At 44.1% G+C, this 21,616-nt stretch overlaps 1 pseudogene; it reads right to left on the reverse strand.

Annotated features, from left to right (window-relative positions):
* Positions 1-258: 258 nt before the first annotated feature.
* On the reverse strand, positions 259-1,158 carry LOC136532552 (deoxymugineic acid synthase 1-A-like; annotated as a pseudogene).
* Positions 1,159-21,616: the final 20,458 nt, after the last annotated feature.

Genomic DNA, 21,616 nt, shown 5'->3' on the forward strand with positions numbered 1-21,616 from the left:
GCTTGCTTCTATAAATTGACATCTCACTGACGACGTTCCATGCAATGTCACAAATGTGAGCGGCCGCAGAGGAAGAGGACGAGGACGAAGAGGAGAGGGCTGTGGCGGTGAGGGGAACTGTTCAGCTACAGTAGATGTCAACAAAAACAAAGATCTCTATAGATAGATTTCATTCTGATGACCATTTGTGTCTTGACAAAGAGAGAGATCTGATACTCCACGCCTCCATAGAACAAAGGAAATGATCACAAAGCACTCTCATCGGTCGTAGGAGACGAGCGGCGTTTGGTTAGATTGGCCGGCGGTGATCCCATAACTCCTCTAATGTTTTGTATGGCCCAGATTCATGGACCAAGAAATCGTAGTTGCCCCCGGACTCTGGAAGCTCGCTAGTCTTGCGGCGGTCATCGTCAGTGAGCTCCCAGTCGAAGATGTCAAGGTTCTCTCGCATCCTGCTCTGGTGGAAGCTCTTGACGATCACGCAGTCACCCTGCTCGTAAACCCACCTAATGCACACACCTGCACCCAAACTCCCTTCACGTCCAAGGCCACCAGGCCTTTCTTCTCCACCACCACCGGGCCTTCTCCTTGAGCCTCGTCGGGCGGCTCCATGCTCACCGGGTGGTGAATCAGGTATAGGTCCACGTACTCCATCTGCAGATTCCTGACAAAAGAACCATCAGTCATACTGCTGCCTGCTCTGGTGGGTTTTTGGTAGATAGTAGATTTTCAGCGTGTTCGGTGGGTTGGTTCATATCGTTGCTGGTTCGTGAAGAAGTACTGCTGACTGGTTTGTGTGAGAGAAAAATACTATTCTGACTGAAAATTTACGATCATTTACGATAAGCCACAGCCAAACGAACAGGCTGATATATGGTATGACGACATGCATGGTAATGGTACATACTGCAGTGTCTTGTGGAGCGCCGGCAGGACCGCGGCCGGGGTGCGCGTCGGCCATCCAGAGCTTGGACGTGACGTAGAGGTCATCCCGGGACGTGACCGTCCCAGCACGGACGGCCTCGGCCACAGCGTCCCCGAGCGAGGCCTCCGTGTTGTACATTGCGGCGGTGTCCAAGTGGCGGTACCCGGCGTCGAGGTCACGCCGGCGCGGCCCTCCGCTTGGCACAATGATGGGACCCCTATCCCAATGTACATTTGTGGTTGGTATTTTTCTTAGGGCCTGTTTGGTTTGAGCTACTAAACTTTAGTAGCTACTAAATGGTTTAGTCACTTTTAGTAACTCCAGAGTTACTAGAGAGGACTAAAACCCTTTTAATCATATTTAGTCACAGTGTTTGGCAAAAAAGTTACTAAAGTGACTAAAAGCTACTAAATTTAGTAGCTACTAGGTGAACCAAACAGGCCCTTAGTTTCCATATGGTATCTGCTTGATCGGGGGTGGAACACTCAGCTGTCACAGAAGTGAAGTCCATGCACATCTCTTGGTAGACCGACGCCAGCAGAGCGGGTCTCGTTGTCGACTCATCAGTCCTCGTTGGATGACGAGGGGAGGGAGACTTACTTTGGCGTCAGCGGTCAAGCAGGTTATACAACCTGGACCGCATCCAGATGGCGTTGGGGAAGGTGATGAGGAAGGAGATGAAGATCGACGTCGCAAGGAGGGGCGTGAAGCTTTGTCCAGCTTCGTGGCCATGGCCGCGGAGGTGTCCCGGAGACCGAAACCGGTACATGGCGTCCAGAAGGCCTCCCCGCTGAAGTCCAAGTTCTGGGCATCGAGAGGTGATTCTGATGAATCGGAAGAAGACGAACCGAAGGTTCAAAGCCCTTCCACGCCGGAGTTCGTTAAGGAAGCCTTGGACGCCGGCTTCACGATCGATCAGTTAGCTACGGCGGAACAAGTTCTAGACACAGGTAAGGCTTCGTTACCTCGCGATCTTCTTCTGCCCAGGGCTATCGTTGAATCTTTGATTAAGAGGAAGCTCGTTGTCGAGCCATGGCAAGGGCCGCTGCCCGCTCCGCGCGTGTCTCCGCCAAGAACGCTAGGTGACTTCCTTGCCAAGGCCAGCCACCGTGACCTGGGAACTCGTGGCGGCTCGGGAAAGTTTCTGCGGCACCCTAGATCGCCGACGAGGACTGTTCCAGCGAGGTCACAGGAAGATTCAAATTTTTTTGAAAAAATGAAAATCCAGGATCGTGATACGTTATTCCATCCGCTTCCTCATTCGACGCTATGGACCGAGGCTGCGGTCACGTGCGCTTGGATCGGTGCGGAGGGGGGAACGGTGCGTGCTTTCTCTGGATGTGCTGAACCGGTGCAAATCAGGTCAGGAAAGTTTATTTGGCCCACGAAGGGACTGTGTGCATTATTCAGGAGGACAGGGACGAGGAGAAGTCCTATCGTAACTAAGCCACCGCCAGCAGTGTATACGACGCCATCACGACCTTCGTTTGCAGACGTCGTGCGAGCAGGCAAACAGATGGCGGCGCAGGGTTCAGGTCATGGCGGTGATCATGGCGCTCGTGGAGGAGGAAGGGGGTGGGGTACAACCCCGGGTTTCACCCGGGTTTCGACCCAGGCCACGGACGAAGCCGTGGCCACGACTAGTTTCCCCCGCGTGGTCGAGGCCAGGGTCAGGGATACAGTGGCTTCGGCTACTTCAACCAGGGCTTTGTCGGGGGCCGGGGCGGGAGTCCACAGGGTGGCAATGGAGGAGGGTTCAGCGGAGGCAGAGGTCATGGGGGCTGGCCAAACCCTAGCCGCCCCCGCTACCAACCATCTTCGTCGTAGGAGCTGGGAGGCAGCCACATGCCGCAACAACCAGCAAGGCCACCCCCTCTCCCAAACTCGATCCAGGGGGAGGCGCTGGTAGGTGCGCAGGGGGCTGCTCCCCAACCAACACCAGCAATGGGGTCATCGCAGCAGGCGACCTCGATTACTTCGAACAAGTCAGCACCAGCATCAGCTGAAACCCTCGCAACAGACACTGCCCCGCCAGGATCCAATTCTGCAGTTATTATGAGTGATGTGCCAGAGTTATCCTAGAAAGGAGGAACTAAAAAAAGCAAGGGTAAACCTTACTACTATCGATGCCACACTAAAGGGCATATGATTTCAGTTTGTACGGCTGTTCTTAGTTGTGAATTATGCTTTGGTGATCATGTTAAAAAAATATGTCCAAATCTAAAGAATTTGAACTCTACTGCTATACCTTGTGGATATGCTATAGAAGGCCTGGGTGTAACACCTCGGGTGTTAGCCTTGCATAACTTGACTTGCATAACATGAGCATGAGCATCAAGCATTCATAAATCATCATTTACAATTGAAACATTTGATCGAAACATATAAAACATTGCTTGTTATCTCGGGTTTCTTGGAACATATGCATATGATCTTGTACACATGAATGCAAGTGGGTAATGCTAGTCACTAAAACACCTTAGCTACACTTAGGTTAACAAAAGGAACCTTGTTCATGAAGGCCACATTTCATGATCAAGCACGTAAGTGATATTTCATGTGTTGACCTGGATAGCTCTATGAGTGACCACTGCATAAAATGATAGGATGACCTTGGAAATTTCTTAAACATGCTTAGGACATCATCATGAACAACTTTGGTATTTAGGGCTAGGGCTAAATTGGTCATTTAGTCATGGTTTGAGTATGTATCATGTTTTCAAAGTGACATGTTTGACTAAAGTTGAACTAGGTGTTAGGGACCTTGCATGGAGGAGTTCACTAAAGCAAAGTTGTAGTGTTTGACATAAGAAACAACTTTTATTTTTGGGTCATGGACTGATTTAGCTCCTAACATGTTTGAAATTGGATAACAAGAATCATCAAAACCTTGATTTCAACACTTAAGAAATTTTTCTAAGTCAAGTTCATTGAACAGCCTGACAAGCTGACCTTCATGGCAATATAACTTGAATTCGGTTGAGAATTGGAACACGATCATTGAACAACATTTGAAGCTGGTACATAGGGCTAGGATTTTTGTTAAGGCGGTTTACGAGTTGGAGCCACGGTTTAGCAGATAAGTCGATTCGAAAACACGCTGTCAGGCATCACGCTATTGGTCTGAATCGACTGAATCGCAAACGTTCAGTGGCCGACACCGGCAGAACCCGCGCGCCGCGTGTCCCCGGCAACGGCCGCGCGTCGCCAGCGCTCTGATCACATAGGCCACGACGCGCCTGGGCGCGGCCTTAACCCCGCCAGCACCTGTCCGAGCCGTCCCGCGCCCTCCTTTCGCTTTTCCCGGCCTTCCTCCTCGCCGCAGCGCTGCAGCGAGCTCGTTCCACCTCCGCCGTCGCCATAGCCACGCAAGCTCACGCCTAGCCATCCATTCTTCACCGAAGCAGCACAACTAGCTCCCCAGCGACCCACTGCTCCTTCCCGTGCCCGCCATTCGAGTTCGGTAAGCGTCAGCACCGTGCCAATGCTCACCGGAGCTCCGCCGCGGACTCCGTTGTCGTGGCCACGCCGCCACGGTCCTCCTCCCGCTCCATTAGCTAGCACGCTAGGTCCCCCAGCGTTCCTTGATGCTCGTCTGCACCTTAGGTTGGGCCGCCGAGGTCGTCGCCGGCGTACCGCCGACGTCCCGCCTCGCCGAGCTGCCATGGCCGCCGCCGTCGTTGCTGGTGTCGACGATAGGGCCGGCCAAGTAGACCAATCGACGCGTTAGGTCTCGAGGGTCACACGGTGATGATGTCACCGCCGGCATACTCGCCGTCGGCGAGCTTTGGCCGCGTCCGTCGAGCAGCGCCGTTGTGCTCTGTTTTGGTCTCGCTGACTAGTGGGTCCCGCGTGTCAGCGACTGAATATTTCAAATCCAGTTCAATTTAAATGCAGATTCACATGTGTTTTGTTATTTTTGTATCTTTAGTTTGGTAGCTCCTAAAATTGTGAAATAAATTTTGTAGTATTCCTTAGGAGGTGTAGTATTTAGGAAAAATGTGTTTTTAACATTTACAGTAGAAAGTTTTGGAGATTTAAATCAGGATTTGAAATGTGCTTTTGAATGCATTTAAATTTGTTTATTTTATATCTAGAGTTCCTGTGCTCCAAAAATTATGAAATTTTTGTGGTAAGCTGGTCTTAGCATACATGAGCTTGGATAAAAATTTGAAGACCAGTGCATGTGTAGATCTATAGTTATAGATTTTTCTTTTATAAATAGTCAATCCTTGCATGAATTTTTATAAATTAATTATGAGTCCAAAATTCATGAAATTTATTGGAGATAATACTAGTACCATATGGATGTTAAGAAAAATAGAAAATCTGTTGCTTGACACTTTTCAATAGGATTTTCCATTTATGCTATTTCAAGCCTTGGAGTTACTATTGTACCTGCTATGGTTACTATTGTATGATTCTAAATAATATACCACATGTTTGGCACAGGATAGTTGCTAATCTAGAAATGGATAGTTATAATTAACTTGATAAAGGAATCACAATTGTACAACGGTTAATTGCCTTTTACGCAAAATGTTGTCAAGTTCCATTCACTTATACAGCCTTGCATAATCCTTGGAGTCATTTTATTTCTGGTTCATGACGGGTAAGTCTAGCTGAGTACCTTCTAGTACTCAGGGTTTATTTTCCCATTGTTGCAGATGGCACTGTGTATCATGGTTATTGCAAGAGTTGCTTCTATCCCGCCGTGGATGAGGAGTAAGCCTGGGGCAGGCTTCTTTAGTAATTCCTATCTTTACTTTTGTGGACCATGATCTGGCTTGGCACTGTATCAAACTATGTTGGAAAACTTTATCTTGAACTTATTTGCTTCCGCTTTGTTTATCAAACTTGGTTTGTAATAACTTTTATTCGTACTCTGATGATGAAAAGTATCTGTGAACTTTATGTAACATGTGACATGTATGTTGAATCCTGTACGATCTTGGTTGTTGTAAATCATTTATCGATACCCGTCGTGGTACTCGATGGACTACCGGGTTTATATGGGTTCAAGTATGACAGTGCGACCGCTTGCGGATTGCCATTGTACTTGTATTCTTATAAATTGGTCGGTTCTGCGACAGCTGGTATCAGAGCAAGATTCAACGTTATTTGTCACAAGTGTATTTAAAACAAAAGTTTTTGTTTTCCAAAAACCCTTCTCTAGCAACTAATAGTTATATAATAGGTATTTGAAATGTAAAGTGTGCCAATGATCACTTTCCTTATGCCCAAATTAAGGACTATTAGGTGGCTATTTAAGTACTAACATGGGGGTTTTTACTTCGTTGTCCATACGGCGTGCTATAGTATGGATGCCATTCACTTGAGTGGTAATGTATGGATCAAATGCCTCTATGCCAAGGTAAGATGAGTGTATGACCGCAAGAAGTGAGCGTGCGGTCGGGAAGAGTTAGCTTTGGTACGGCTATGTAGGCATGCTTGCATGTGTATATGGTACGTATTTAATTGTGGGTTTAAATTCTTGTCGGGTAGATTGATACGGAAGTATATGTATGGGTATACATATATGAAAGTATTTACAAATTACATTCTGCATATTTCATTATGGGTTTAGGGCTGAAATGAAATTTTATGCAGGAACACTAACAACGAAACGTGTAGCCCGACTAGTTACGCTATTTATGAGAGAACGTATGTATGCCACCGTGTCTACCGTTAGAAGCAAATTTTTCCTAAGTTTGTAAGGACGTACGGCACGAGCATGCATCATGTTAAATTACCATTCATATAACTACATTGTTCCTCCCCTTATAAAGATTCTTACTCGGTTATGTAACTCTTATCCATTATGGCATTGTCTCACCAAGGGTACATGTTAATGGTGCAGATGGCACGCACCAAGCAGACTGCTCGCAAGTCCACCGGAGGCAGAGCTCCTAGCCATCAGCTTGCTCCATGTACCCGTCAACGTCACACATTCCTTGGAGAGTTTGGGATGCCTACACTCTTATGGAGAGTGCTCAGCTATGTAGGTTATCCTGATGGAATGGAACCCCGCTACTTCTGGGCGAATGAGCGGTTGGGAGAAGGTCTCTTAGTTACAGTGGAGGCCATTGTCCGTCCCCGAGATGACAATTCTGAGTGGACAGGTTGGTGTTATGAGTCGACTGGCAGGACTGCTGAAGAAGCAGCTGGCAGGGCAGCCTTTGGAATCTTGAGGAATATCATGGATCATTTTCCTCAGGAGCTGGCAGCCGCTTTGGTGGGAGTTTTTCCGAGGGGCAATCCCTCCACTGACTCATGGCAGTAGGCAAGAGGAAGATCTTTGGAGATTGGTGCCGCAGAAGGGCAGAACAGCGATAACCCTTCCATGAGCGCCATGTTCGCAGTGATGAGAGTGTTAGATGGAGTTGAAGGTAGCCTCAGACGTGTGTCTGGTGCTCTTGGTCATGCCCGCGAGGACCGATGTCAGCTTCAGAGGGAGCACGACGCCGAGATTGAGAGGCTCACTGAAGAGATGACTCGGTTAACTCACCAGCAAAATGCAGCTTGGTCCAGGGAAGATGTCCTGAGGGCTCAACAGTTTGAGCTAGGACAGCAGCTGGCCAATGCGGAAGAATACAACGATAATCTGCATGAAGAGGTTCATCTACTGAATAATCAGCTCCACCCTTATGTCCCACCTGGAGCCGCAGAAATGGATCTAGAAGGGTACGAGGAAGAAGAAGAAGTGGAGCCTGAAGAAGAAGTAGAACCTGAGGAAGGAGATGATTCTGCGTCTGACCTCGATAGTGATCATGATGAGGATTAGATCGCTTAGCATGTAGTGGGAAGACTAGTGTATCACCTTTATTCATGTAATGGACCTGTAGTTCGAAGTTGGCATTCGTAACCAGACTATCATGTAATGTTAATCGCACATTTGGTTGAACGTCAATGCAATTCCAGTTCTTGTCGGTAATCACGCTTTAAATTTACATGCGTTATGAGCACGATAAGTGGTCAAATTGGCGATGTCATGTTGCGAGAATGAATTATTATGCCTCTGTTTTTATTGTGCTTTTGAGAATTTTCTCCAGTAATTTCAGTTTGGCATGAGTACCTAATTCATCTGCAATCTCTTGGCATCAACCAATAATCGCTTATTGTTGCAACTTCGTAGATGACGCGCACCCGTGCTGGAGCTGGTGGCAGCCAGGATGGCAACCAGGATGACTTGCCACCCCCACCACCACCGTCTGCTCAGGAATTCTTTACCCAGTTCCTAGGGAGCCAAAGGACAATGGAGGAAGCTTTGCGCCTCATCGCGCAAAACACTGCTCGTGGCCACCCACAGCAACAGGGGGCCGAGCCAAATCAGCACAGTTTATTCAAGGAGTTTCTGGACACGAAGCCTCCGATCTTCATGGTGGCTGAGGAACCACTGTAGGCCGATGAGTGGCTAAATACCATCGAGCAGAAATTCCATCTGCTAAGGGTCATAGAACATCTGAAAGCTGAATATGCTTCTCATCAGCTGCAAGGACCAGCAGGAATCTGGTGGACACACTTCCTGTCGTCTCTGCCTGCTAACGCGCAAGTTACCTGGGATCAATTCAAACTGGCTTTTAGGGGACACCATATTCCCCCGGGCCTGATGCGCATGAAGGCAGCCGAATTCATGAGGCTCACTCAGGGAACAAAGTCACTCACAGAATATATGCACGCTTTCAACAACTTGTCAAGATATGCTCCAAGTTTCGTGGATACGGAAGAGAAAAAGATAGAAAGTTTCAAGCGAGGGTTGAGTACCAAATTAATGAAGACTATGGCAAACTCTCGATGTGCCATGTACAATGAGTTTATTAGTGATGCCTTGACCCAAGAAAACCACAACAACATGCATGTAGTTGCAAAGGGTCGCAAAAGGACGTATGAGGCCGGTGCCTCCGGATCTTTCCAGTCAAAAGCGCCTATCATAGCTAGGCCACAATTCCGTCCACCTGCACCCAAGTTCAGGCCTCCACCACTGAAAGCTCAGAATAATAGGCCACAGAAACCATTTCGTAAGGCGTTTACTATTGCCTTACCAAAAGGAAATGGCAATCAGGACAGCTCCACCGGATTCAGAAGTAATCAACCTTGTTTCAATTGCAACCAACTGGGTCATTGGTCCAAGGAGTGCCCCCACCCCAAGAGGAATGGCAACCCAAATCAGAACAATCAGAGGTAGGTGAATGCCAGGGCACATCAGGGACAAAGTGCATTATACCGCTGTGGAGGAAGTGCCCGCCGGAGAAGTTGTCATGGCTGGTATGTTTCTCGTCAACAAGCATCCCGCTGTTGTTTTATTTGACTCCGGAGCTTCTCATTCATTTATGAGTCAAGCATTTGCATCTAGACATGATCAAGAAATAATTGAAGTAAGTAAAGGGGGTTATAACATAAGTTCAGCAGGGGGTACTGTTACTACCAAAAAGATAGTCAAAAATGTACTCATCGTGATACAAGGGAGGGAGTACACCACAGATTTGATAATATTGCCCGGGTTGTCAATAAGTGTAATCTTAGGCATGAATTGGATGAAGTATCATGGTGCTCTTATTGACACTAGCACCCACACTATTATGTTGAGAGAACCCACGGGAGGGAATGCTTTTCTAGTTCCACTCTCCTGCGATTTCGAACCCCAACATTTAGCTTGTGCTATCCAAACCACCACCATATGTGATATCCCCGTGGTTTGTGAGTTTCCGGATGTATTTCCAGAGGAATTACCAGGTCTGCCACCGGATAGGGACGTGGAATTTAAGATTGAATTAGTGCCAGGTACCGCACCCATATCCAGAAGGCCATATAGAATGCCACCCAATGAGTTAGCAGAACTTAAAGTTCAATTGCAAGATCTATTGGACAAAGGTCTTATCCAACCTAGCTCATCTCCGTGGGGATGCCCAGCATTGTTTGTGAAAAAGAAGGATAAGTCACTGAGAATGTGTGTAGATTACAGACCACTCAATGCTGTGACCATCAAGAACAAATATCCATTACCCCGCATCGACATCTTGTTCGATCAGCTAGCGAAGGCAAAGGTATTCTCCAAAATTGACTTGAGATCAGGTTATCATCAGATAAAGATCAGACCGGAAGATATACCTAAAACTGCTTTCTCTACTAGGTACGGCTTATATGAGTATTTGGTTATGTCTTTCGGACTAACAAATGCTCTAGCCTATTTCATGTACCTGATGAACTCGGTATTCATGCCCGAACTTGACAAGTTCGTGGTCGTGTTTATCGATGACATATTGATTTATTCAGAAAATGAGTCAGATCATGAAGAACATCTGAGGATTGTCCTATCCAGATTGAGGGAGCATAAGCTATATGCCAAGTTTAGCAAATGTGAATTTTGGATGAGCAAAGTACCTTTCTTAGGTCACATTTTATCGAGAGATGGAATCTCAGTAGACCCATCAAAAGTACAAGAGGTCATGGATTGGAAAGCCCCAACTTCGGTTCATGAAGTTCAGAGTTTTCTAGGGTTAGCAGGATACTATCGTCGGTTTATTCCAGACTTCTCAAAGATAGCTAAGCCTATGACCAGACTACTTCAGAAAGATGAGAAATACAAATGGACCCCAGAATGTGAAACAGCTTTTCACACCCTTAGAACTTTGTTGACTACAGCGCCTGTACTAGCACAACCAGACATTGAAAAGCCTTTTGATGTATTTTGTGATGCGTCAGGAATAGGTTTGGGATGTGTGCTTATGCAAGAAGGGAGAGTAATTGCATATGCCTCTCGGTAATTGAGAAAACATGAAGTCAACTACCCTACACATGATTTGGAACTGGCAGCCGTTGTCCATGCATTAAAGATATGGAGACATTACTTGTTGGGCAATGTATGTCATATCTATACTGACCACAAAAGCCTCAAGTATATCTTTACCCAGCCAGAACTGAACATGAGACAACGTAGATGGTTGGAATTGATTAAGGACTATAATTTGGAAGTGCATTACCATCCGGGTAAAGCTAATGTGGTAGCCGATGCACTTAGTCGGAAGTCCCATTGCAACACTATGGAAGCACTATTGGAAGATGGATTCAACTTGCTACATCCTGCTGTACTACACAATATCACGATCAGTTGTTCGCTTGAGGGCAAAATCATAGAGCTACAGCAGACAGATGTAGGAATAAGTCACATCAAGAGAAAAATGCAAGAGCAAGAAACCAAACATTTTAGGTTGGACGAAAGAGGTGTATTATGGTTTGAGGACCGACTAGTGGTACCAAAAGACCGTGAGCTAAGGAATCAAATTTTAGAAGAAGCTCACTCGTTCAAATTGTCTATCCACCCGGGTAGTAGTAAAATGTATCAAGATCTAAGAACCCGTTTTTGGTGGACAAAGATGAAGAAAGAGATCGCAGCCTATGTTGCTAGGTGTGATAACTGCAGTAGAGTGAAAGCCGTCCATATGAAAACTGCTGGATTACTTTAGCCACTGCCTATTCCAGGATGGAAATGGGAGGAAATCAGTATGGACTTTATCACAGGCCTTCCAACAACACCACAAGGTCACGATTCAATCTGGGTCATTATTGATCGTCTCACCAAGTCAGCACACTTTATACCCGTGAATACGCGGTATATAGTTGGGAAATACGCTGAGATATATGTATCCTAGATCGTGAGATTGCATGGAGTACCCAGGACCATAATCTCAGATAGAGGACCACAGTTCATAGCTCGTTTCTAGGAACACTTACACCAAGCTTTGGGAACCAAGCTAATCAGAAGTTCAGCTTATCATCCGCAAACTTCAGGACAGACAGAGTGAGTGAACCAAATCCTAGAAGATTTACTTAGGGCTTGTGTTATATCTTCAAAAGGTTCATGGGAGAAATGGTTACCTTTAGCTGAATTCTCCTATAACAACAGTTATCAAGCGAGTATCAAAATGGCTCCATTTGAAGCCTTGTATGGCAGAAAGTGCAGGACTCCATTGAATTGGATTGAGCCCGGTGAAAGGAGATACTTTGGTATTGATTTTGTCAATGAAGCCGAAGAGCAAGTACGTATCATCCAACAACACATGAAGGCAGCTCAATCAAGACAGAAGAGTTATGCCGATAGAAGAAGAAGACCACTAACTTTGGAAGTGGGTGACTATGTATACTTGAGAGTATCACCCATGAAAGGTGTGAAAAGATTTGGGATGAAAAAGAAGCTTTCACCAAGATATGTAGGGCCATACAAAATTTTGGAACAAAAAGGAAATGTTGCGTATAAGCTACAACTACCACCAGAGATGAGTGCAATCTTTGATGTGTTCCATGTTTCTCAGCTAAAGAAATGTCTTCAAGTACCGGAAGAAGCGATTGCACCCACCAACGTGCAGCTTCAATTGGATTTGACCTATGAAGAAAAGCCAATTCGAGTAGTAGAAGAGATGGAGAGAGTGACAAGGAGTAAGATTATTAAGTTCTATAAGGTGGTGTGGAACAATCATAGTGAACAAGATGCTACGTGGGAAAGAGAAGATTATCTACGAGAAGTTTATCCCGCCTTTTTCCAAGAATGGTAGGTCTTGCAAATCTCGGGACGAGATTTTTATAAGGGGGAGGGGCTGTAACACCTCGGGTGTTAGCCTTGCATAACTTGACTTGCATAACATGAGCATGAGCATCAAGCATTCATAAATCATCATTTACAATTGAAACATTTGATCGAAACATATAAAACATTGCTTGTTATCTCGGGTTTCTTGGAACATATGCATATGATCTTGTACACATGAATGCAAGTGGGTAATGCTAGTCACTAAAACACCTTAGCTACACTTAGGTTAACAAAAGGAACCTTGTTCATGAAGGCCACATTTCATGATCAAGCACGTAAGTGATATTTCATGTGTTGACCCGGATAGCTCTATGAGTGACCACTGCATAAAATGATAGGATGACCTTGGAAATTTCTTAAACATGCTTAGGACATCATCATGAACAACTTTGGTATTTAGGGCTAGGGCTAAATTGGTCATTTAGTCATGGTTTGAGTATGTATCATGTTTTCAAAGTGACATGTTTGACTAAAGTTGAACTAGGTGTTAGGGACCTTGCATGGAGGAGTTCACTAAAGCAAAGTTGTAGTGTTTGACATAAGAAACAACTTTTATTTTTGGGTCATGGACTGATTTAGCTCCTAACATGTTTGAAATTGGATAACAAGAATCATCAAAACCTTGATTTCAACACTTAAGAAATTTTTCTAAGTCAAGTTCATTGAACAGCCTGACAAGCTGACCTTCATGGCAATATAACTTGAATTCGGTTGAGAATTGGAACACGATCATTGAACAACATTTGAAGCTGGTACATAGGGCTAGGATTTTTGTTAAGGCAGTTTATGAGTTGGAGCCACGGTTTAGCAGATAAGTCGATTTGAAAACACGCTGTTAGGCATCACGCTACTGGTCTGAATCGACTGAATCGCAAACGTTCAATGGCCGACACCGGCAGAACCCGCGCGCCGCGTGTCCCCGGCGACGGCCGCGCGTCGCCAGCGCTCTGATCACGCAGGCCACGACGCGCCTGGGCGCGGCCTTAACCCCGCCAGCACCTGTCCGAGCCGTCCCGCGCCCTCCTTTCGCTTTTCCCGGCCTTCCTCCTCGCCGCAGCGCTGCAGCGAGCTCGTTCCACCTCCGCCGTCACCATAGCCACGCAAGCTCGCGCCTAGCCATCCATTCTTCACCGAAGCAGCACAACTAGCTCCCCAGCGACCCACTGCTCCTTCCCGTGCCCGCCATTCGAGTTCAGTAAGCGTCAGCACCGTGCCAATGCTCACCGGAGCTCCGCCGCGGACTCCGTCATCGTGGCCACGCCGCCACGGTCCTCCTCCTGCTCCGTTAGCTAGCGCGCTAGGTCCCCCAGCGTTCCTTGATGCTCGTCTGCACCTTAGGTTGGGCCGCCGAGGTCGTCGCCGGCGTACCGCCGACGTCCCGCCTCGCCGAGCCGCCATGGCCGCCGCCGTCATTGCTGGTGTCGATGATAGGGCCGGCCAAGTAGACCAATCGACGCGTTAGGTCACGAGGGTCACACGGTGATGATGTCACCGCCGGCATACTCGCTGTCGGCGAGCTTTGGCCGCGTCCGTCGAGCAGCGCCGCTGTGCTCTGTTTTGGTCTCGCTGACCAGTGGGTCCCGCGTGTCAGCGACTCAATATTTCAAATCCAGTTCAATTTAAATGCAGATTCACATGTGTTTTGTTATTTTTGTATCTTTAGTTTGGTAGCTCCTAAAATTGTGAAATAAATTTTGTAGTATTCCTTAGGAGGTGTAGTATTTAGTAAAAATGTGTTTTTAACATTTACAGTAGAAAGTTTTAGAGATTTAAATCAGGATTTGAAATGTGCTTTTGAATGCATTTAAATTTGTTTATTTTATATCTAGAGTTCCTGTGCTCCAAAAATTATGAAATTTTTATGGTAAGCTGGTCCTAGCATACATGAGCTTGGATAAAAATTTGAAGACCAGTGCATGTGTAGATCTATAGTTATAGATTTTTCTTTTATAAATAGTCAATCCTTGCATGAATTTTTATAAATTAATTATGAGTCCAAAATTCATGAAATTTATTGGAGATAATACTAGTACCATATGGATGTTAAGAAAAATAGAAAATCTGTTGCTTGACACTTTTCAATAGGATTTTCCATTTATGCTATTTCAAGCCTTGCTGCCTTATCATTTTTATATAGAAAGTTCTACTTAGTAAAATGACATGAAATTTTTATAGTAGTCCTTTTATAGCATTAGTAAGGCACTGTAAATTTTTGAGAATTTATGAAGTACATCTGATATATGTTTATTGTTTAACCTAGATATCTAAATAAAATAATAAAGGCAATTAAATAAATAGTTTGGGCTTCACCATTATATTATATTAAATGTAATTAGTATGCTTAAACTGTTGGTAGATTATATGTTGTCAAATTTTGAATGATTACCTAAAGTAGAAGTATTCTTACTTTATATTGCATGTTAAATAGTTTTCGGACTGATTCTAGAGTGTGATGAGTTGCATGTTGAAACTGATGTAGACTGTAAAAATGGTTAATAACAAAGTTGTAGAGAATTTGATAAGCTTTCCAGAAAGTCCAGGATCACTGTTTTTGGATTTGTGGAACTCCAGTTATGAGTGAAACAAGTAGCTACTGTTTATGGCATAGTCGATGCATTGTAGAAGTAGTTAGGTAATAATCGAGAAGAGATATGCACCTACTCAATCAACATGATGCACTTGTTAACATATCTGCATTCGTAATACTCATGCCATACTCATGCATCTAGGATCAGAGGAAGAGATCACGTTGCTGGAATTCGAAGAAGCAGAGGAAGGGAACCAGCAGGAGGATCCGCAAGCCACAGCTCCCGAAGGCGTGGAGCAGAACCCTGAAGAGCTTCCGGAGTGCCCTGACCATCGCCCTACTTCCTTTCTACGAGGCAAGCCCCGAAGCATTATAAGTCTCCCAGTAATTTACAAATGTTTACTTACGTATTTATGATTGATGCATTAGGTCATAAGAGTTGAATGAAACCACTTGATGCATGTACATTCCTTATCCAGATATTTCACCTTTAACCGGAATAGGTCCAGGATCGAATATATATGCTTAGCCATGCTTAGACCGGTAGAAGTCGGGTGATGTCCTGTCACCTGCGAGATATAGGTGGATACCGGAGCACGGTTGGCTATATCTGCTATCGTGGAACAGAACCATGGGGTAAAAGTAAATTGAGACCGGACGGGAAGTCGATAGAGAAGCGACAAGACATGGAGGTCTTGGGTGTGGATTTATCCCCGTCTGTGTCGATTAAGGACCGTACCGTTGTTGGCGCTTCTGACAAGATTGAACGCATGCCTCTCACTTAGCTGGCCGGATAACTCGTTCCGACCGTGAAGCCGAGTAATTCAACTCAGGCCAGGAACTGTTTTGTTGTGCGCTCCTTCCGGGGAACGATCAGACTGATCCCAAGGGCAGGCTTGGCCTGAGCATCCTGGCATCTGGTGTTCCAGATTGTGCGGCGCAGTACGGACCCACGAAATGTGTACCGGAGTTGTACCAAAGGTGACCTAAGACTATCGTGGCTGGTAGATTTGGGTTTGTGTTAGGAATAAATTCCTAGCTGGTTGAAATCGATTCGAATCGCCGTCTCTCCCGGATAGTGAGAAACTTGGCTAGTCCCAACATCGTAGCAACTATATTATGAAACATGATGGTTCAGATGAATATGGAATTACAATACCTGCTATGGTTACTATTGTATGATTCTAAATAATATACCACATGTTTGGCACAGGATAGTTGCTAATCTAGAAATGGATAGTTATAATTAACTTGATAAAGGAATCACAATTGTACAACGGTTAATTGCCTTTTACGCAAAATGTTGTCAAGTTCCGTTCACTTATACAGCCTTGCATAATCCTTGGTGTCATTTTATTTCTGGTTCATGATGGGTAAGTCTAGCTGAGTACCTTCTAGTACTCAGGGTTTATTTTTCCATTGTTGCAGATGGCACTGTGTATCATGGTTATTGCAAGAGTTGCTTCTATCCCGCCGTGGATGAGGAGTAAGCCTGGGGCAGGCTTCTTTAGTAATTCCTATCTTTGCTTTTGTGGACCGTGATCTAGCTTGGCACTGTATCAAACTATGTTGGAAAACTTTATCTTGAACTTATTTGCTTCCGCTTTGTTTATCAAACTTGGTTTGTAATAACTTTTATTCGTACTCTGATGATGAAAAGTATCTGTGAACTTTATGTAACATGTGACATGTATGTTGAATCCTGTACGATCTTGGTTGTTGTAAATCGTTTATCGATACCCGTCGTGGTACTCGACGGACTACCGAGTTTATATGGGTTCAAGTATGATAGTGCGACCGCTTGCGGATTGCCATTGTACTTGTATTCTTATAAATTGGTCGGTTCTGCGACACTGGGCTTTTATTTCATACCTGTTGTTGAGAATCCGAAAATTGCTTCTGATGACAAATCCGCTGTGGTACGTGTTTTGGAGGGTTCTTTTACTACTGACCAGTTAGCAGTGGAACTTGACAAACTACTGTCTGGGAATAGTTGGGTGATTGAAGAGAAAGACAACAATGCCTTTTTCACTAATTTCCCATCTTCTGAAGTGCTCAACCACATGGTGAATTGGGGCCCAATGGACACAAAGACAGTGAAAGGAAAGATTAGGTTTGAGAAAGGAGCTGAAAATGATGTTTTTAAATATGAGATTGAAAAGGTTTGGGTGTAGTTCAGAGGGCTCCCAAAGGAGTTACGGGAATTTCCTATTATCTGGGCAATTGGCTCAATTTTAAGGGTATCTCGGGCAGTTGATATGAAATTCACAAAGAAATATGGCAGAGCAAGAATGAAAGTAGCAGTGCTAAATCCTGACCTCATCCCAAACCTTGTGGATGTAGTCATTGGGGATTTTGTATATGAGCTACAATTCAGAGTTGAGAAGGATATGTCTGATGGTGAGCCCCAAATCATTGACATGGACTCTACCATGGATGAGGACAAAGCCCCGGAGGAGAAGGAACCGGAAAACATGGATCATGATGCTAACAAAATAAGAGATCCACCAGCTGGTCAAATGCCTGATAGGCTGCCCAATGCCTCAGTTGCACCAAGTGGACAGCACAAGAACAAGGCGGCCGCTGGTACACCTACTGACCATCACCTGGGCAATATCACGACCAACCAGTCAGTCCTACCATGGGCCGCTGATAATCAGTAGAGCATGCGAGCTGGTATAGGTGCAGTACTCCAGTAGAACTTTTCAGGACATGTCTCAGTGGAAAAGAAAAATGTAAATAAGCCAGTTGTGTTACTATCTTAGACTCGGATGACTCCTGATGGTACTGCACAATGGAAGGCGAGTCTGTTGCAGTCTAAAAGCGACTCTGGCCTCCTCAAAAAAACTAAGGCAATGAGTGGTGGGGTAGTGTCACCAGTGAGAGCTAGCAAAAGAAACGCATCTACTCTAGAGCAAGACTCGTTGGAGAAGGCAACGAAGTTAAAAGCGCGCAAAAATTTGGAATCATCTTCGATCAAAGGTAAAGAATCATAGCCACTTTCTTTTGATGCTCTTGATGATTCTATTTTGCTAGCTTCTACTAGTGCACTAGGAATTTCACTCGGTGTTAATGAGCATGAGGTTTCCTATTCTTTAAAATCTTTAAAAGATGTGGAGTCACATAGACTATCTGAGTTTTTTAATTTAGAAGAATCTAGCAAGAACCTAGTGGATGATGTCTCATATGTTTGCTCTTTAGAGGAAAATATGGATTTAGATGCTTTAAACCTCATTTGTGCGGAGATTACTGAAGACCTAGGTGATGGGGGCTGTGATCCTTTGTGTCTACAGACCCCTTTATCACATTATAAAAAATCTAGGTCCAAAATTAATGAAAAAAGCTAAAAGTCAATCCAAATGAAAGGAATTTTCTAGAACTGCAATGGTTTTGCTGACCATAAAAAGTATAGATTTCTGTCTGACTTGACAAAAGAAAAGAACCTAGATTTCATTGCCTTATCCGAGACCGGGAGAGCCAATTTTCCGCAATCAACTTTGAATAATATCTGCGCTGGTAGAGATTTTCTTTGGCATTGCATGGCTCCAAGGGGTCGGTCCGGTGGTATGATGCTAGGTATAAACCCTTTAATTTTTGACATTGGTCAGATAGAAGAAGGGGATTTTTTTATTCGGTTCAAGTTGAGACACAAGGAGGTTGATTTTAAATTTAATTTAATCTTGGTTTACGGCCCTGCTCAATTAGATCTAAAAACACAATTCTTATCCAAGCTGGTTAGAGTATGTTCAAAAGACACCCTACCTATTGTTATAGGTGGTGATTTTAACATTATTCATAGTCCGGATGAGAAAAACAATGAAAACTATAGTGATAGATGGCCTTTTCTGTTTAATGCAGTCATTGACACGCTAAATCATAGAGAATTAGAGCTGACAGGAAGAAAGTTTACTTGGGCTAATCGCGTATAAAATCAGACCTTTGAGAAACTAGATAGGATTCTAGTTTGTATGGATTTTGAGTCTAAGTATCTGCTTTCAACTGTGGTTGCTTTGAGCAGAGACATTTCTGACCACACTCCACTGTTATTTAGCACAAATAGTCCATCTTCGGCTTACCAACCCCAATTCAAATTTGAATTGGGTTGGTTGCTTAGGGATGGTTTTTGTGACATGGTGCGAGATGTTTGGCTTAGTGTGATTGTGGAGGGCAGCCCATTAGAGAGGTGGCAGGCGAAGATCAAGAGACTTTGCCAGTACCTCAGAGGCTGGGTAAAAAATGTGAGTGGGGCTTATAAGAAGGAAAAAAAGGAACTGTTAGACAAACTCGATGAGCTAGACAAGAAGGCAGAAATATCTTTGCTTAATCAGATGGAACTAAATCTTAAACATGTGTTAAATGAGAGATTGGCTGAACTGCTGTGTGAAGAGGAAATTAAATGGTACCAAAGGGCAAAGGTAAAACATCTACTGGAGGGTGATGCTAATACTATATATTATCATCTATTGGCTAATGGTAGGCATCGAAAAACTCATATTTTCCAATTGGAGGATGGCAACAATATAATAGAAGGTGATGCTCAACTAAAACAGCATATTACCAACTATTATAAAAACCTATTTGGTCCCCCAGAGAGCTCTTCTATAGTGTTGGAGGAGCACAACGTCCAAGGCATACCTCAAGTCTCTGATTTGGAAAATGAGTTTCTAACTGATGTGTTTTCTGAGTCTGAGGTCAGAACAACGGTGTTCCAGATGCAACACAATAAGGCACCAGGACCGGATAGCTTTCCACCTGAGTTCTATCAGGTCTTCTGGGATTTAATAAAAGACGATCCGATGGCTCTATTTATGGAATTTCATGAGGGAACTCTACCTTTGAATAGTCTCAACTTTGGTACTATAATTCTGTTACCAAAGAAGAAAGATGCGAAAGTCATTCAACAATATAGACCAATCTGTTTGTTGAATGTTTCTTTTAAGATCTATACCAAAGTTGCAACTAATAGACTGTCTACGGTTGCCCAGAAGATCATTAGACCAACACAAACTGCTTTCCTCCCAGGAAGAAACATCATGGAGGGCGCAGTAATTCTCCATGAAATGATTCATGAACTCCACTCGAAAAAGCAAGATGGAATAATCTTTAAAATAGATTTTGAAAAGGCTTATGATAAAGTAAAATGGAACTTTTTACAACAAACCTTAGCGATGAAAGGATTCTCTCAGAAGTGGTGTTCTTGGGTACAATAGTTTACACAGGGAGGAAATGTAAACATTAAAGTGATTGACCAACTTGGTTCCTATTTTCAGACAAAAAAAGGCCTAAGGCAAGGTGACCCAATGTCTCCAATACTATTTAATATAGTGGCAGACATGTTGGCTATACTAATTGCTAGGGCCAAGGAAGCAGGCCAGATAGAAGGGGTCATTCCTCATCTTGTCCAAGATGGTTTGTCTATTCTACAATATGCGGATGACACAGTGATCTTTATGAGCCATGATGTTGAGAAGGCGGTAAACATGAAATTGATACTAAGCACGTTTGAGCAACTTTCGGGGCTCAAAATTAATTTTTATAAAAGCAAAATATTTTGTTTTGGTAAAGCAAAAGAGCATGAGGTTTTCTATTCGCAGTTGTTTGGGTGTGGGGTGGGTAAGTTTCCCTTTCGGTACCTTGGTTTACCTATGCACACTAGGAAACTGAATAATAAAGATTGGCAGTCAATAGAGAACAGAATTGAAAACAAGCTTAGCGGATGGAAAGGTAAGATGCTTTCTTTAGGAGGTCGCTTGGTCTTAATAAACTCGGTGCTCTCTAGCTTACCGATGTTTATGATGTCTTTCTTTGAACTCCCAAAAGGAGTATTAGAAAAGATCGACTGCTTTAGATCAATATTCTACTGGCAAAGCAACCATCACAAGCAAAAATATATACTGGCCAAATGGGAAATTATGTGCTAACCAAAAATACAGGGTGGTTTAGGCATACATAATTTGGATTTACAAAACAAATGCCTAATGAGTAAATGACTCTTCAAGTTGTTAAATGAGGATGGTATGTGGCAAGAATTATTGAGAAATAAATATATAAAAGATAAAACTATAGGGAGCTGTACCAAAAGGCCCACTGACTCTCACTTCTGGAAAGGACCGATGAATGTAAAAGATAGTTTCATGACTTTTGGTTCATTCAAAGTAAAAGACGGGTCACAAACTCGTTTTTGGATGGACACCTGGTTGGGAAACCAACCATTAAAAGATAAATTCCCCTCGTTGTTCAATATTGTGAGAAGAAAGCAGGATTCTGTGGCAACTGTACTTGCATCAATCCCGCTAAACATTTTCTTTCGCTGGAATTTAGGGGGTAGAAATCTAAGGGATTGGCATAGAATTGTTGCCTCGTTACAAGATGTGAACTTACAGGGGGAAAGGGATGTGTTTGTTTGGACATTACATTCATCTGGTACATTTTCTGTTAAATCTATGTATGTTGCACTAATTAACAATAGGGTCAAAGTGTCACAGGATTTATGGCAGATCAAAATTCCTTCAAGAATAAAAATATTCTTGTGGTATTTAAAAAGAGGTGTGATCTTAACCAAGGACAATCTTGCATGACA

This window comes from Miscanthus floridulus, unplaced genomic scaffold (assembly GCF_019320115.1).
Source record: "Miscanthus floridulus cultivar M001 unplaced genomic scaffold, ASM1932011v1 fs_658_1_2, whole genome shotgun sequence".
Lineage (NCBI taxonomy): Eukaryota > Viridiplantae > Streptophyta > Magnoliopsida > Poales > Poaceae > Miscanthus > Miscanthus floridulus.